The sequence below is a fragment of the Salmo trutta genome, chromosome 19, assembly GCF_901001165.1.
Source record: "Salmo trutta chromosome 19, fSalTru1.1, whole genome shotgun sequence".
NCBI lineage: Eukaryota > Metazoa > Chordata > Actinopteri > Salmoniformes > Salmonidae > Salmo > Salmo trutta.
The window spans coordinates 29045723-29062393 of record NC_042975.1 but is presented as its reverse complement, the minus strand read 5'-3'; positions in this window follow the sequence as shown (position 1 = coordinate 29062393).

The window sequence follows — 16671 nt, the reverse complement described above, 5'->3', positions numbered from 1 at the left end:
ATTTTTCTTAAGGGTAGGTTTCATGTAGCTTAAAGTAACTGTCCAGTGAAATTCTCACTTTTTTAAAGTTCATATTCTCTTAACTCATACCCAGATAATGTTTTTGACTTGTCCTATAATTGTATTTGTGGCCAAAGCATAAATTAGGGAAAAAACACTTAAACCCTGACCTCAAACTTTTATCTCAGACTTTAAAAAAAGTATTGCAGTTTGTTTCAGAGCTGGTCATGGGTGCACCTCAGCCACGCTCAAGGTCCTAAACGATATCATAACCGCCATCGATAAGAGACATTACTGTGCAGCCGTATTCATCGACCTGGCCAAGGCTTTTGACTCTGTCAATCACCACATTCTTATTGGCAGACTCAACATTCTTGGTTTCTCAAATGACTGCCTCGCCTGGTTCACCAACTATTTCTCTGATAGAGGTTCAGTGTGTCAAATCGGAGGGCCTGTTGTCCGGACCTCTGGTAGTCTCTATGGGGGTGCCACAGGGTTCAATTCTCGGGCCGACTCTCTTCTCTGTATACATCAATGATGTCGCTCTCACTGCTGGGGATTCTCTGATCCACCTCTACGCAGACAACACCATTCTGTATACTTCTGGCCCCTCTTTGGACACTGTGTTAACTAACCTCCCGACGAGCTTCAATGCCATACAACTCTCCTTCCGTGGCTTCCAACTGCTCTTAAATGCAAGTAAAACTAAGTGCATGCTCTTCAACCGATCACTGCCCGCACCTGCCCGCCCGTCCAGCATCACTACTCTGGACGGTTCTGACTTAGAATATGTGGACAACTACAAATACCTAGGTGTCTGGCTAGACTAAGCTCTCCTTCCAGACTCACATTCAGCATCTCCAATCCAAAATTAAATCTAGAATCGGCTTCCTATTTTTTTTGCATTTTTCCTATTTTGTTGCATTACAACCTGTCATTTAAATGTATTTTTATTTGGATTGAATGTAATGGACATACACAAAATAGTCCAAATTAGTGAAGTGAAATTTAAAAAATAACTTGTTAAAAAATAAAAACGGAAAGTGGTGCTTGCATATGTATTCACCCCCTTTGCTATGAAGCCCCTAAATAAGATCTGGTGCAAAAATTTCCTTCAGAAGTCACATAATTAGTTAAATAAAGTCCACCTGTGTGCAATCTAAGTGTCACATGATCTGTCACATGATCTCAGTATATTTACACCTGTTCTGAAAGGCCCCAGAGTCTGCAACACCACTAAGCAAGCGGCACTATGAAGACCTCTCCAAACAGGTCAGGGACAAAGTTGTGGAAAAGTACAGATCAGGGTTGGGTTATAAAACAACATCCCACAAAGCACCATTAAATCCATTATTAAAAAATGTAAAGAATATGGCACCACAGCAAACCTGCAAAGAGAGGGCCACCCACCAAAACTCACGGACCATGCAAGGAGGGCATTAATCTGGGGCAACAAAGTGACCAAAGATAACCCTGAAGGAGCTGCAAAGCTCTGTCCATAGGACCACTTTAAGCCGTACACTCCACAGAGCTGGGCTTTACGGAAGAGTGTCCAGAAAAAATCCATTGCTTAAAGAAAAAAATAAGCAAACACGTTTGGTGTTTGCCAAAAGACATGTGGGAGACTCCCCAAATATATGGAAGAAGGTACTCTGGTCCGATGAGACTAAAATTGAGCTTTTTGGCCATCAAGGAAAATGCTATGTCTGGCGCAAACCCAACACCTCTCATCACCCGAGAACATCATCCCCACAGTGGTGGTGGCAGCATCGTTCTGTGGGGATGTTTTTCATCAGCAGGGACTGGGAAACTGGTCAGAATTGAAGGAATGATGGATGGCACTAAGTAGAGGGAAACCTGTTTCAGTCTTCCAGAGATTTGAGACTGGGACGGAGGTTCACCTTCCAGCAGGACAATGACTCTAAGCATACTGCTAAAGCAACACTTGAGTGGTTTAAGGGGAAACATTTAAATGTCTTGGAATGGCCTAGTCAAAGCCCAGACCTCAATCCAAATGAGAATCTGTGGTATGACTTAAAGATCGCTCTACACCAGCAGAACCCAGCCAACTTGAAGGAGCTGGAGCAGTTTTGCCTTGAATAACGGGCAAAAATCCCAGTGGCTAGATGTGCCAAGCTTATAGAGACATACCCCAAGAGACTTGCAGCTGTAATTGCTGCAAAAGGTGGCTCTACAAAGTATTGACTTTTGAGGGGTGAATAGTTATGCACGCTCAAGTTTTCAGTTATTTTTGTCTTATTTTATGTTTGTTTCACAATAAAAAATATTTAGCATCTTCAAAGGGGTAGGCATGTTGTGTAAATCAAACAATACAAAACCCCCCAAAATCTATTTTAATTACAGGTTGTAAGGCAACAAAATAGAAAAAATGCCAAGGGGGGTGAATACTTTCATAAGCCACTGCATCAGCAACCATCCCACCTGTGTTCCAATGGCACATTGTGTTAGCTCATCCAAGTTTATAATTTCAAAAGGCTAATTGATCATTAGAAAACCCTTTTGCAATTATGTTAGCACAGCTGAAAACTGTTGTTCTGATTAAAGAAGCAATAAAACTGGCCTTCTTTAGACTAGTTGAGTATCTGGCGCATCAGCATTTGTGGGTTCAATTACAGGCTCAAAATGGCAAGAAACACAGAACTTTTCTCTGAAACTCGTCTTGTTCTGAGAAATGAAGGCTATTCCATGCGAGAAATTTCCAAGAATCTGAAGATCTCATACAATGCTGTGTACTGCTCCCTTCACAGAACAGCGCAAACTGGCTCTAACCAGAATAGAAAGAGGAGTGTGTTTTTCTTTCAAAAACAAGGACATTTCTAACTTTTGAACGGTAGTGTATATCTACATATATAAACTCAGCAAGTATAAACACCATGGGACCACGCAGCTGTCATACCACTCAGGAAGGAGACGCGTTCTGTCTCCTAGAGATGACGTACTTTGGTGCGAAAAGTGCAAATCAATCCCAGAACAACAGCAAAGGACCTTGTGAAGATGCTGGAGGAAACAGGTACAAAAGTATCTATATCCACAGTAAAACGAATCCTATATCGACATAACCTGAAAGACCGCTCAGCAAGGAAGAAGCCACTGCTCCAAATCCGCCATAAAAAAGCCAGACTACGGTTTGCAACTGCACATGGGGACAAAGATCGTACTTTTTGGAGAAATGTCCTCTGGTCTGATGAAACAAAAAAAGAACTGTTTGGCCATAATGACCATCGTTATGTTTGGAGGGAAAAGGGGGAGGTTTCCAAGCCGAAGAACACCATCCCAACCGTGAATCACGGGGGTGGCAGCATCATGTTGTGGGGGTGCTTTGCTGCAGGAGGGACTGGTGCACTTCACAAAATATATGGCATCATGAGGATGGAAAATGATTTGTATATATTGAAGCAACATCTCAAGACATCAGTCAGGAAAAAGCTTGGTCGCAAATGGGTCTTCCAAATGGACAATGACCCCAAGCATACTTCCAAAGTTGTGGCAAAATGGCTTAAGCACAACAAAGTCAAGGTATTGGAGCTGCCATCACAAAGCCCTGACCTCAATCCTATAGAAGATTTGTGGGCAGAACTGAAAAATGTGTGCGAGCATGGAGGCCTACAAACCTGACTCAGTTACACCAGCTCTGTCAGGAGGAATGGGCCAAAATTCCCCCAACTTATTGTAGGAAGCTTGTGGAAGGCTACCCGAAACGTTTGACCCAAGTTAAACAATTTAAAGGCAATACTACCAAATACTAATTGAGTGTATGTAAACTTCTGACCCACTAGGAATGTGATGAAAGAAATAAAAGCTGAAATAAATAATTCTCTCTACTATTATTCTGACATTTCATATTCTTAAAATAAAGTGGTGATCCTAACTGACCTAAGACAGGGAATTTATTCTAGGATTAAATGTCAGGAACTGTGAAAAAGGTGTATGTAAACTTCCGACTTGAACTGTATGTGTGTATGTTATTTTATACTAATACAATTGCTCAGAGAAAGATATTTTGTTTAACCAGTAATATCTTAAAAAAAAAAAAATAGTGGTCTAAATTATTGCCACCCCTGATTTAAATACCTTTCAATACCTCACCTTGAGATTATAACGACACTCAGTCCTTTTCTAAAACGTTTTATGAGATTGGAAAACACATTCAGAGGGATCTTAGACCATTCCTCCATACAGAATCTTTCCAGATCCTTGATATCCTTCGTCTGTGCTTATGGACTGCCCTTTTAAATTCAAACCACAGGTTTTAAATGGGGTTCATGGCCATTGCAAAATGTTGATTTTGTGGTAAATTAACAATTTCTTTGGGATTATTGTCTTGACAACCAAGTTTTTGACTAAAATGTCCTGGTACTGTGAAAAGTTGAAAAGCTCTACTTTCATGTCATCCAACAAATGTAAAAGCTTGGAGTTTGCTAATTAGTATTGGCACTTCGAATGGACCCGGTGGTATGGTCAGGTGACATGGAAATGTAGCTCTTTGGCCATGCACACCAGTGCAGAAAATAACCCCATACCTACTGTCAAATATGAAGGTGAATCTTTGATGTTATGGAGCTATTTTACTTCCACTGGGCCCGACTGTATATCTTTTTGTAATAAATGACGTGCATTAATAAGGTAGACAGGTGAGTTGGTGCTGCACTGCCATTATTTTTACAAATTGTCAGAGACCAAACTATTCTATTATTTTACAATCTAGCAACTGTAATGCAAGCTCAAAACTCTATTTAACTTTCATCATTCATGCAGGTAGCTTAGTGGCAGGTAGCCTAGTGGGTAGAGTGGGGCGGCAGGTAGCCTAGTGGTGAGAGCATTGGGCCAGTAACTGAAAGGTTGCTAGATCAAATCCCCGAGCTGACAAGGTATAAATCTGCTGTTCTGTCCCTGACCAAGGCAGTTAACCCACTGTTCATAGGCTGTCATTGTAAATAAGAATTTGTTCTTAACTGACTTGTCTAGTAAAATAAACAAAAAAACAGATTTTTTTCTGGGAGAGGGTACACTTGGCTTATTTATCATAATGAGAAAATAGACAGCACTACGACATTGCATCACTATGTTTTGACCTGTGCAAAGCACTGCTGAATTCCCTCAACCACAGCATCAACACGAAAACCTTGTCAGAAGGCACATCACCACGGCTGAATAGACATTTTGGTTTGCTTCCAACAACTCTGCGAATCCAACATCCAAATACCCTTCAAGTCGGGGTTCCCCTGATAGTGTCTGGTTTTGGATGACAACAGTAACCAAGCCATCTCCCCATGTGTAATCCTGTAACACCAACTCCCATTTCTATGCTCCATTTACTTCTAGATCTGTGACTGTTATGAGTGTGGACAGGGCTGTCCTTTGGGCCTGACTGCATTTACAAAACAGTGCAACTTGACAATGCTTTAAAACGCAGCAGTAAAGAAGAAGCAGTCTAGCATTGACATGATGTTTTCTCCAGGGGAGCACTGTGCTGTATCTTGATCTGCATCCAAAGGAATACTTTTTTTTTCTTTCTGTTTCCCAATACCATGCATTCACTTTTACATTTTGACGTATTCAACCCATCATCACCACTCTCCATCATTCTGTGAAAAAATTGTTTACAGTTCCCGTGTATATTATCAGTTTTATATTAAGGTTTCCCCATCTTGTAAAGGTCACAGGTTGTGGAGCAGTCTGGGAGGAGGAAAGGCTTGGAGCTGGGTCACTGCTGTTCCTAATTGCCCTATTTACCCAACTCTTATGTTACAGATCTGGCCAGCCTGTCTGTTCTGTCTGTCACTTCATCCTGCCAAAGCCCATGTCGGCTCCGAATGGCTTTGAGTGTATTTAAAAATAAAATGCCATCTCCTGGCCCCAATTTCAGCAGACAAGTGCCCTCAATTTCAGGTTAGAGCCCATGACTATCCCATCGTTTCCCAGAGCACAGAACTCATCAGAGCCAGCAAAAGCATAGCAGCTGTTCTTTCTTTTAATGCTTATTTTTTCTCCCCAATCACACCTTAATAGAGCACAGCACAATCACAGACATGCATACATCAGAGGTTTTTATGTACCGGTATGCAGTATAATAAATGCTGCCATTATTGACACATTTGCAGAAAGTGGTTATTTACTTTCTCCGCCCAAATATGGTGACTCCCAGCTTCTCAGTTGTTGCATAAGAAGCATTTTTATCCCCCAATTGTCTGGAGACAAGCTGGCTAGTGTAATGCCTCACCCAATTAGCTGATATTGTACAGATGATTGCCTCCAATCAGCGACACGGAAATATACAATTGCTGTGAAAAATGTTACCCAAAGCTTTTGCAGCTGTCAAGAAAGACCAATAACCCTGAAGGGTTGTGTTAAGGAAAGCATCTTGTCTATCAGCTCTGTACAAGTAAAGAGGATGTTAGATTAATTCTCGCTGTGAAATGAAAACACTGATTCATCACTAGACGAGCATAGCAATTAAATAATGATCTGAGTGAGCTGATTGAGGTAGAATGATACTATAACATCAGCAATGTGTCATTCCTTACATTGGCTTGTATGGCAGCAACATTGTCACATGAACAAGGCAGGCTGAGTTTGAATCAGCCACATGCCATGAGTTTGGTTTCAGGTTTTAAACAGCACACTGATTAACCAGTGTTAATCCGTGTGTTTTGCTACAGGATGGGGTTGTGAAACGATTCACATTAATTTTGATCTATATATGAAGGAACTTGATGAATAAGACATTGGATTGCTCGGCCAACTTCCTGTTCAGAAAGAAGTATTCACCTCTGATGTGACTGGGTATTGTCTCTTCTGTGCTCGGTACGATGAGGTCCCAGGATAGATCCAATGATAAAAGATTAAAGACATTCAATAATGCATCATTTCAACCATATGCTCCACAGCCAATGAGTCAACTAGATGTGTGATTTGCCAAGAGAGATGGTTGTGAAAGACATAAAATGTCTTCATTTGAGAAAGCCCTCTATTATTCATCATGTGAAGCCGTGCATTGAGAAAAGGCCATGTATAGATTTCTTCTCACTCCTTGGGTGAAGTATTCTCTCTAGATAGAATGTTATTTTCTTGCAGTGGGGTTTGTGTTACTGTTAATATGATAGTAGTAGTGGTTTAGGTTGGAATATAGGTTGGAATATTTTGTGCAGCCACAAAATGATGTTAGCTCCTAAATGAAATCCATTGCAGACACCAGCGGCAGCTCACACGGCCATGCAGCCTGCACAGGGTGTTTTGCCCTTGAGACAAAGCAACAACAGAATCAGACACAAACACGTTCATTGCATCCTGGACTTGAGCTAGTCTGAAGGCTTCAATAAAACTACATTCACATCTGTCCCTGAATATACTTGCTTACAGAACGTCCTCATCGCGTTGGCAATTTCCTGGATGGGGTTTGGCTTTTTTACCTGCTGAATCATGAATGCATCCTTAAATTAGGTATTTTCTTGTTTCCATCATGAATGCATCTTTATAATAGATAATTACTGCAGGATCAGCAAGGACGACATTTGGGGCATTAGTTCTGTTCCTAGAATAAGAATTAGTATAGAAGATCTTTGTAAATGCCAGCCTAGTTTATAGTTATAGATTTGCATTAGCATACTTCTTTTTTAGGTAAGGTTTCAGTGGTTTTATAATATAATACGAGGCTTTCTGCAACACAATGGATTCATGCTGTGATAATCATAATGAAGGAAGCCAGTATGCCTAATAGTCACTGCTTGTCTCTAGGTGTCACTGTTGTGTTGCTCCTAAATGCACTAAGCACTAAATTATGCAAAGACCCAACAGCACCAGAAATATTTGTTGGAATATGTTTCTCTTGATTGAATGGAGCACATGCCCACAATTTATATTCCGGGCAGATAAAATCCAATATCATGTTTAAATTGAGCAGCTATTGAGAGGCACAAATCCAATCCTATTGTTATGCATGTTACAATTTCAATATTTAAATTGGTTACGCGCGACCTTATCATCTTAGAATGAACGGGATTGCTGAATAATGTAATGACAGAATTTGTTTAATACTGTGTCATCCTATCATTCCTATAGTTACTAGTATTACAAAGGTAATTGATAAACAGTATGCTGCTATGCAGTTGTGGGGATGGCACCGTATGGGTAGAGAGGGGACATATTCAAAATAGACTTTCCTTACCACCTTCCACCTCTTGCCTCCAAATCTTGAATTCTTCTTTAAATGTCAACCGTACAGTTGACATTAATTATAGTTATGCTATACTGCTCCACTTTTTATCTGGTCCGTCCGGTCTACCTATGACCGCGGGTCCCGACTTAAAAACATATTTATATACATTTTTGGGGAACTCAGTCGGGCCTTCAACTTTCTGCTGTTGAGAGTTGTAATAGTAGAATGCACAAGGTGCAATTTCTAAATTTAGTAGTGCAAGGGCAGTTTTCCTCTAGTTATCACATTCACTGATAGACCTTAGAGAGCTATTTATATCCTGTCAAATGTCCAGTTGATCAACTAGTCCATGTTAGCTAGGTAAATTAGGCTAACCAGCTATCTAAATATTGTAGTTATCATGGCCGGATTACGTGACCAGTGACCTCGACCCCCATTGATTTTGTTGAGTCACTCAGGTATCATATGAACACACATAAGACATGCCAAAATGTGCAGAATTTCAGGAAATTAGCTTTAAATCTGAAAGCGGAGGTTTGCTACTACACAGAATTGCAGATAAATGAAAACATCTATCCGGAGCTTTGCCACCTAGGAAATTTGTGTCACTGGACCTTCTCAAATAGTATGTTTTTGAATAGCCCTGCCCTATGAGATTAATCAGTGCCAGAGTCAGGGCACCTCCGAGTGTACAGTACTTACTACCTGCTGTGGGGAAAGTCACCTAATTCATGCGTCTATAGGGATCCGGGGCATTCTGTCCATAAAACGAGCCATAAACACATATACAATCAGGGCTCTCCATACGACAGGTCACAGCCAGCCTCCCACCTTACCTACCCTATACCATACCTTCATGCCTGAAGTCTTTCAAACTGTAAACTTTAACTCTGTATCCAGCAAAAACATTTTTTTTTATTAACAAAGAACTATGTACCTCTATCCATTTTTATTAACAAAGAACATTGCACCTCTTTCCAGATAATGAAATATTGATTTGGAAATGTATTGTAAGCCTGTGAAAGCTTTTAAAGTGCTTAGTGCTTTTGCTCGGAGCCAACTTCATCTATTATTTTTCAATGGTGTACGTTCTAAAACTAGAAATTGATAATGTCCCTCTGGCACAAATTCTTTTTGATTTATTGTTTGAATGATTAGTGTCATCGCTTCGTTTAAGGGGAACACAGCATCTCAATTTCCCGGAAATGTTGATAAAAAAATTATCTGAGTGCCAGTCAAGATTTTTTAATGGAAATGGCAATGTGACATCAGGCACCCGGAGATGTTCAAATATGAATGTCATCTGTGGTTCTATGCCAATAACCAAAATAATTTGGATTTACATGTATCCAAAATCTTTTGTACCATTGAAGTCCCTTTGAAATATAAAAATTTGGGTCAAACCAGTCAGGCACAAATGGGAAATCCCATTTTATAGAGAGTAACTTTACTTGATTGCAGTCAGAGGTAAACATACTAACATTATGAGATCACATACCCTATATATCCCCACAGTACACATGCCCATACAGTGTGTGTAAGAGAGGATTGTAAACTCAGCAAAAAAAGAAACGTCCTCTCACTGTCAACTGCGTTTATTTTCAGCAAACTTAACGTGTAAATATTTGTATGAACATAACAAGATTCAACAACTGAGGAAAACTGAACAAGTTCCACAGACATGTGACTAACAGAAATTGAATAATGTGTCCCTAACAAAGGGGGGGTCGAAATCAAAAGTAACAGTCAGTATCTGGTGTGGCCACCAGCTGCATTAAGTACTGCAGTGCATCTCCTCCTCATGGACTGCACCAGATTTGCCAGTTCTTGCTGTGAGATGTTACCCCACTCTTCCACCAAGGCACCTGCAAGTTCCCGGATATTTCTGGGGGGAATGGCCCAAGCCCTCACCCTCCGATCCAACAGGTCCCAGACGTGCTCAATGGGATTGAGATCCCGGGCTCTTCGCTGGCCATAGCAGAACACTGACATTCCTGTCTTGCAGGAAATCACGCACAGAACGGCAGTATGGCTGGTGGCATTGTCATGCTGGAGGGTCACGTCAGGATGAGCTTGCAGGAAGGGTATCACATGAGGGAGGAGGATGTCTTCCCTGTAACGCACAGCGTTGAGATTGCCTGCAATGACAACAAGCTCAATCCGATGATACTGTGACACACCGCCCCAGACCATGACGGACCCTCCACCTCCAAATCGATCCCGCTCCAGAGTACAGGCCTCGGTGTAACGCTTATTCCTTCGACGATAAACGCGAATCCAACCATCACCCCTGGTGAGACAAAACCGTGACTCGTCAGTGAAGAGCAATTCTTACCAGTCCTGTCTGGTCCAGTGACGGTGGGTTTGTGCCCATAGGCGATGTTGTTGCTGGTGATGTCTGGTGAGAACCTGCCTTACAACAGGCCTACAAGCCCTCAGTCCAGCCTCTCTCAGCCTATTGCGGACAGTCTGAGCACTGATGGAGGGATTGTGCGTTCCTGGTGTAACTCGGGCAGTTGTTGTTGCCATCCTGTACCTGTCCCGCAGGTGTGATGTTCAAATGTACTGATCCTGTGCAGGTGTTGTTACACGTGGTCTGCCACTGCGAGGACGATCAGCTGTCCGTCCTGTCTCGCTGTCTTAGGCGTCTCACAGTACGGACATTGCAATTTATTGCCCTGGCCACATCTGCAGTCCTCATGCCTCCTTGCAGCATGCCTAAGGCACGTTCACCCAGATGAGCAGGGACCCTGGGCATCTTTCTTTTGGTGTTTTTCAGAGTCAGTAGAAAGGCCTCTTTAGTGTCCTAAGTTTTCATAACTATGACCTTAATTGCCTACCGTCTGTAAGCTGTTAGTGTCTTAACAACCGTTCCACAGGTGCATGTTCATTAATTTTAAAACATTTTTTAATTTAGCAGACACTCTTATCCAGAGTGACTTACAGTAGTGAATGCATACATTTCATACATTTTTTTTTACTGGCCCCCCATGGGAATCAAACCCACAACCCTGGCATTGCACACACCATGCTGGCATTGCAAACACCATGCTCTACCAACTGAGCCACAGGGAAGTTTATGGTTCATTAAACACACATGGGATACAGTGTTTAAACCCTTTACAATGAAGATCTGTGAAGTTATTTGGATTTTTATGAATGATCTTTGAAAGACAGGGTCCTGAAAAAGGGACGTTTCTTTTTTTGCTGAGTTTATGTAAGAGAGGAGCTGTGACTCTGCCATGCTGTAATGCTCTGCTCCGCTGTGGCGCTGCATTCCCACTAGTAATTAACTTCTCTCTGTTTCTGACCCTTCTTTAGGCTCCAGCAAAGTAAAGTCAGGGCTGCCTGTCACTCTCCCAAAACAAATGCCCAGCCTAGGCCACAGTTCATCAGGCTCCTAAATGATGAAACAACCCAGCCACTGCGCCTGCACTAATCTCTGCTCTAATTCAATGATAACTATCAACTGTTTAAACACACCGCCATGCTCCAGATTGTTTGTGAATAATTAGTCAGACCCTTTTGCTTGATTCATTTTATTGGCACATTATTCACTGTCCTCTGGCGATTGCTTGGCACTGCAGGTGTGTGGTTTCATTCATTTGAATCTTGATTGATTTGGAAATGTTGCACAAGTTTGGTTGGGGGGGGTTGGTTTGTTGCGCATCTTGGTATGTTTTCTCACTTAACATTTACATTTACATTTAAGTCATTTAGCAGATGCTCTTATCCAGAGCGACTTACAAATTGGTGCATTCACCTATAATATCCAGTAGAACAACCACTTTACAATAGTGCATCTAAATCTTTTAAAGGGGGGGGGTTAGAAGGATTACTTTATCCTATCCCAGGTATTCCTTAAAGAGGTGGGGTTTCAGGTGTCTCCGGAAGGTGGTGATTGACTCCGCTGTCCTGGCATCGTGAGGGAGCTTGTTCCACCATTGGGGTGCCAGAGCAGCGAACAGTTTTGACTGGGCTGAGCGGGAACTGTGCTTCCTCAGAGGTAGGGAGGCGAGCAGGCCAGAGGTGGATGAACGCAGTGCCCTTGTTTGGGTGTAGGGCCTGATCAGAGCCTGAAGGTACGGAGGTGCCGTTCCCCTCACAGCTCCGTAGGCAAGCACCATGGTCTTGTAGCGGATGCGAGCTTCAACTGGAAGCCAGTGGAGAGAGCGGAGGAGCGGGGTGACGTGAGAGAACTTGGGAAGGTTGAACACCAGACGGTTCTGGATGAGTTGTAGGGGTTTGATGGCACAGGCAGGGAGCCCAGCCAACAGCGAGTTGCAGTAATCCAGACGGGAGATGACAAGTGCCTGGATTAGGACCTGCGCCGCTTCCTGTGTGAGGCAGGGTCGTACTCTGCGAATGTTGTAGAGCATGAACCTACAGGATCGGGTCACCGCCTTGATGTTAGTGGAGAACGACAGGGTGTTGTCCAGGATCACGCCAAGGTTCTTAGCACTCTGGGAGGAGGACACAAGGGAGTTGTCAACCGTGATGGCGAGATCATGGAACGGGCAGTCCTTCCCCGGGAGGAAGAGCAGCTCCGTCTTGCCGAGGTTCAGCTTGAGGTGGTGATCCGTCATCCACACTGATATGTCTGCCAGACATGCAGAGATGCGATTCGCCACCTGGTTGTCAGAAGGGGGAAAGGAGAAGATTAATTGTGTGTCGTCTGCATAGCAATGATAGGAGAGACCGTGTGAGGATATGACAGAGCCAAGTGACTTGGTGTATAGCGAGAATAGGAGAGGGCCTAGAACAGAGCCCAGTGGTGAGAGCACGTGGTGCGGAGACAGATTCTCGCCACGCCACCTGGTAGGAGCGACCAGTCAGGTAGGACGCAATCCAAGCGTGGGCCGCGCCGGAGATGCCCAGCTCGGAGAGGGTGGAGAGGAGGATCTGATGGTTCACAGTATCAAAGGCAGCAGATAGGTCTAGAAGGATGAGAGCAGAGGAGAGAGAGTTAGCTTTAGCAGTGCGGAGAGCCTCCGTGACACAGAGAAGAGCAGTCTCAGTTGAATGCCCAGTCTTGAAACCTGACTGATTAGGATCAAGAAGGTCGTTCTGAGAGAGATAGCAGGAGAGCTGGCCAAGGACGGCACGTTCAAGAGTTTTGGAGAGAAAAGAAAGAAGGGATACTGGTCTGTAGTTGTTGACATCGGAGGGATTGAGTGTAGGTTTTTTCAGAAGGGGTGCAACTCTCGCTCTCTTGAAGACGGAAGGGACGTAGCCAGCGGTCAAGGATGAGTTGATGAGCGAGGTGAGGTAGGGGAGAAGGTCTCCGGAAATGGTCTGGAGAAGAGAGGAGGGGATAGGGTCAAGTGGGCAGGTTGTTGGGCGGCCGGCCGTCACAAGACGCGAGATTTCATCTGGAGAGAGAGGGGAGAAAGAGGTCAAAGCACAGGGTAGGGCAGTGTGAGCAGGACCAGCGGTGTCGCTTGACTTAGCAAACGAGGATCGGATGTCGTCAACCTTCTTTTCAAAATGGTTGACGAAGTCATCCGCAGTGAGGGAGGAGGGGGGGAGGGGGAGGAGGATTCAGGAGGGAGGAGAAGGTAGCAAAAAGCTTCCTAGGGTTAGAGGCAGATGCTTGGAATTTAGAGTGGTAGAAAGTGGCTTTAGCAGCAGAGACAGAAGAGGAAAATGTAGAGAGGAGGGAGTGAAAGGATGCCAGGTCCGCAGGGAGGCGAGTTTTCCTCCATTTCCGCTCGGCTGCCCGGAGCCCTGTTCTGTGAGCTCGCAGTGAGTCGTCGAGCCACGGAGCAGGAGGGGAGGACCGAGCCGGCCTGGAGGATAGGGGACAGAGAAAATCAAAGGATGCAGAGAGGGAGGAGAGGAGGGTTGAGGAGGCAGAATCAGGAGATAGGTTGGAGAAGGTTTGAGCAGAGGGAAGAGATGATAGGATGGAAGAGGAGAGAGTAGCGGGAGAGAGAGAGCGAAGGTTGGGACGGCGCAATACCATCCGAGTAGGGGCAGAGTGAGAAGTTTTTGATGAGAGCGAGAGGGAAAAGGATACAAGGTAGTGGTCGGAGACTTGGAGGGGAGTTGCAATGAGATTAGTGGAAGAATAGCATCTAGTAAAGATGAGGTCAAGCGTATTGCCTGCCTTGTGAGTAGGGGGGGAAGGTGAGAGGGTGAGGTCAAAAGAGGAGAGGAGTGGAAAGAAGGAGGCAGAGAGGAATGAGTCGAAGGTAGACGTGGGGAGGTTAAAGTCACCCAGAACTGTGAGAGGTGAGCCATCCTCAGGAAAGGAACTTATCAAGGCGTCAAGCTCATTGATGAACTCTCCAAGGGAACCTGGAGGGCGATAAATGATGAGGATGTTAAGCTTGAAAGGGCTGGTAACTGTGACAGCATGGAATTCAAATGAGGAGATAGACAGATGGGTCAGGGGAGAAAGAGAGAATGTCCACTTGGGAGAGATGAGGATTCCAGTGCCACCACCCCACTGGCTCGATGCTCTAGGGGTATGCGAGAACACGTGGGCAGACGAGGAGAGAGCAGTAGGAGTAGCAGTGTTATCTGTGGTGATCCATGTTTCCTTCAGCGCCAGGAAGTCTAGGGACTGGAGGGTAGCATAGGCTGAGATGAACTCAGCCTTGTTGGCCGCAGACCGGCAGTTCCAGAGGCTGCCGGAGACCTGGAACTCCACGTGGGTCGTGCGCGCTGGGACCACCAGGTTAGAGTGGCAGCGGCCACGCGGTGTGGAGCGTTTGTATGGCCTGTGCAGAGGGGAGAGAACAGGGATAGACAGACACATAGTTGACAAGCTACAGAAGAGGCTACGCTAATGCAAAGGAGATTGGAATGACAAGTGGACTACACGTCTCGAATGTTCATAAAGTTAAGCTTACGTTGCAAAAAATCTTATTGACTAAAATGACGAAAATGATACAGTACTGCTGGCTGGTGGAGTAGGCTAGCTAGCAGTGGCTGCGTTGTTGACTTTGTTTGAACGTGTAGCTGGCTAGGTGTAGCTGGCTAGGTGACCTCGATAGTTTCAGTACTACACCTTGTCATGATACAAAAGCAACTTTGTAGCTAGCTAACATAACACTAATCAAGACGTTCCTTTGTAATGTATTTAGTTTCTACAGTGTTACTCGTCGGTAATAGTTGGCTGGGTTTGGAAAAATGGCGTCGCGGGGGACGGCAATAGCTGGCTAGCTAACCTCGGTAATTACTAAACTACACAATTATCAAGCTATGACAAAGACAACTATGTAGCTAGCTAGCCAATACTGCACTAGTCAAATCGTTCCGTTGTAAAGTATTAGTATCAACAGCGCTGCTAGTCGGTAACGGTTGGCTAGCTGTTGGCTAGCTAGCTAGCAGTGGGTTAATGATGACTAGGTGTGTTGACTACGTCTGGCGTCGCGGCTGGCTAGTTACTAATAATTACTCTAAACTACACAATTATCTTAGATGCAAAGACAGCAAAGACAACTATGTAGCTGGCTCACTAACACTACACTAGTCAAGTCGTTCCGTTGTAATGTAATAGATTCTACAGTGCTGCTAGTCGGTGGAAGTTGGCTGGTTGGCTAGCTAGCAGTGTTGACTAGCTAGCTAGCAGTGATGACTACGTTAGGAGGACGAAGATAGCTAACTTCGATAATTACTCTAAGCTACATGATTATCTTTGATACAAAGACGGCTATGTCAAAGACGGCTATGTTAGAAAAAATTGCTCAGATCAAACAAATCAAACCGTTGTAATGTAGTGAAGTGTAATATTACCTGTGGAGTGAAGCGTAGTGCGACTGCTCGCTCCAAACCGGAAGTAAGAAGATAAACTAAGCTCCTTTTTTTGCAGACTGTAGTGCAGATTCCACGTGGTATCAGACAGACAGCATAGGCTGCTAATGGTGTTGTGGTGGTGGTTGTTGTTGTTGGACCTGACCAAGGTTAACTGGAGAGTGTGCTCTGGCTTGAAATAGAGTCAACTTTACAATCATTCTTTTCAATTGCCTTGAACCTTAGTGAAAACAGTGAACACTTACTATGACAAGAGTTGTGACATGATCGGGACCTGTGTAATGGAAAATGTAAGATAAACCCTCAATCTGGCAGGTTCGACCCTTCCTCTGAAGATTAAACTGGATTGTTACAATTATGGCTAGAAAGAGACCATTGAAAGAAAGCATGCTTGGCCATTGTGTAGTCACATAACACACATGTGCATTAAACATAGTATACCCTCTATAAAGCGTGTTAGTTGTCGTGCCACACCAATTTGCTTAAATTGAACTCCAATGGTCATGAGATTTCAGTCTAATTACTTGCATTATATGGCACTGGAGAGTGTGTGATTCAGAAGCAATGGTTGGGCCATGCGGCTAAGGTGCTGAGGTTTGACTAGGAGGGGAGAGGAGCCGTGTTGCAGGGCCCGTGAGGATCGTTAATGGTTCTGATTACTGAACCCAAGGTTGGGAAACTCCACAAGGTGATATATATTTTTCTGACACACTCTGCCCAGTGATCAACACCAA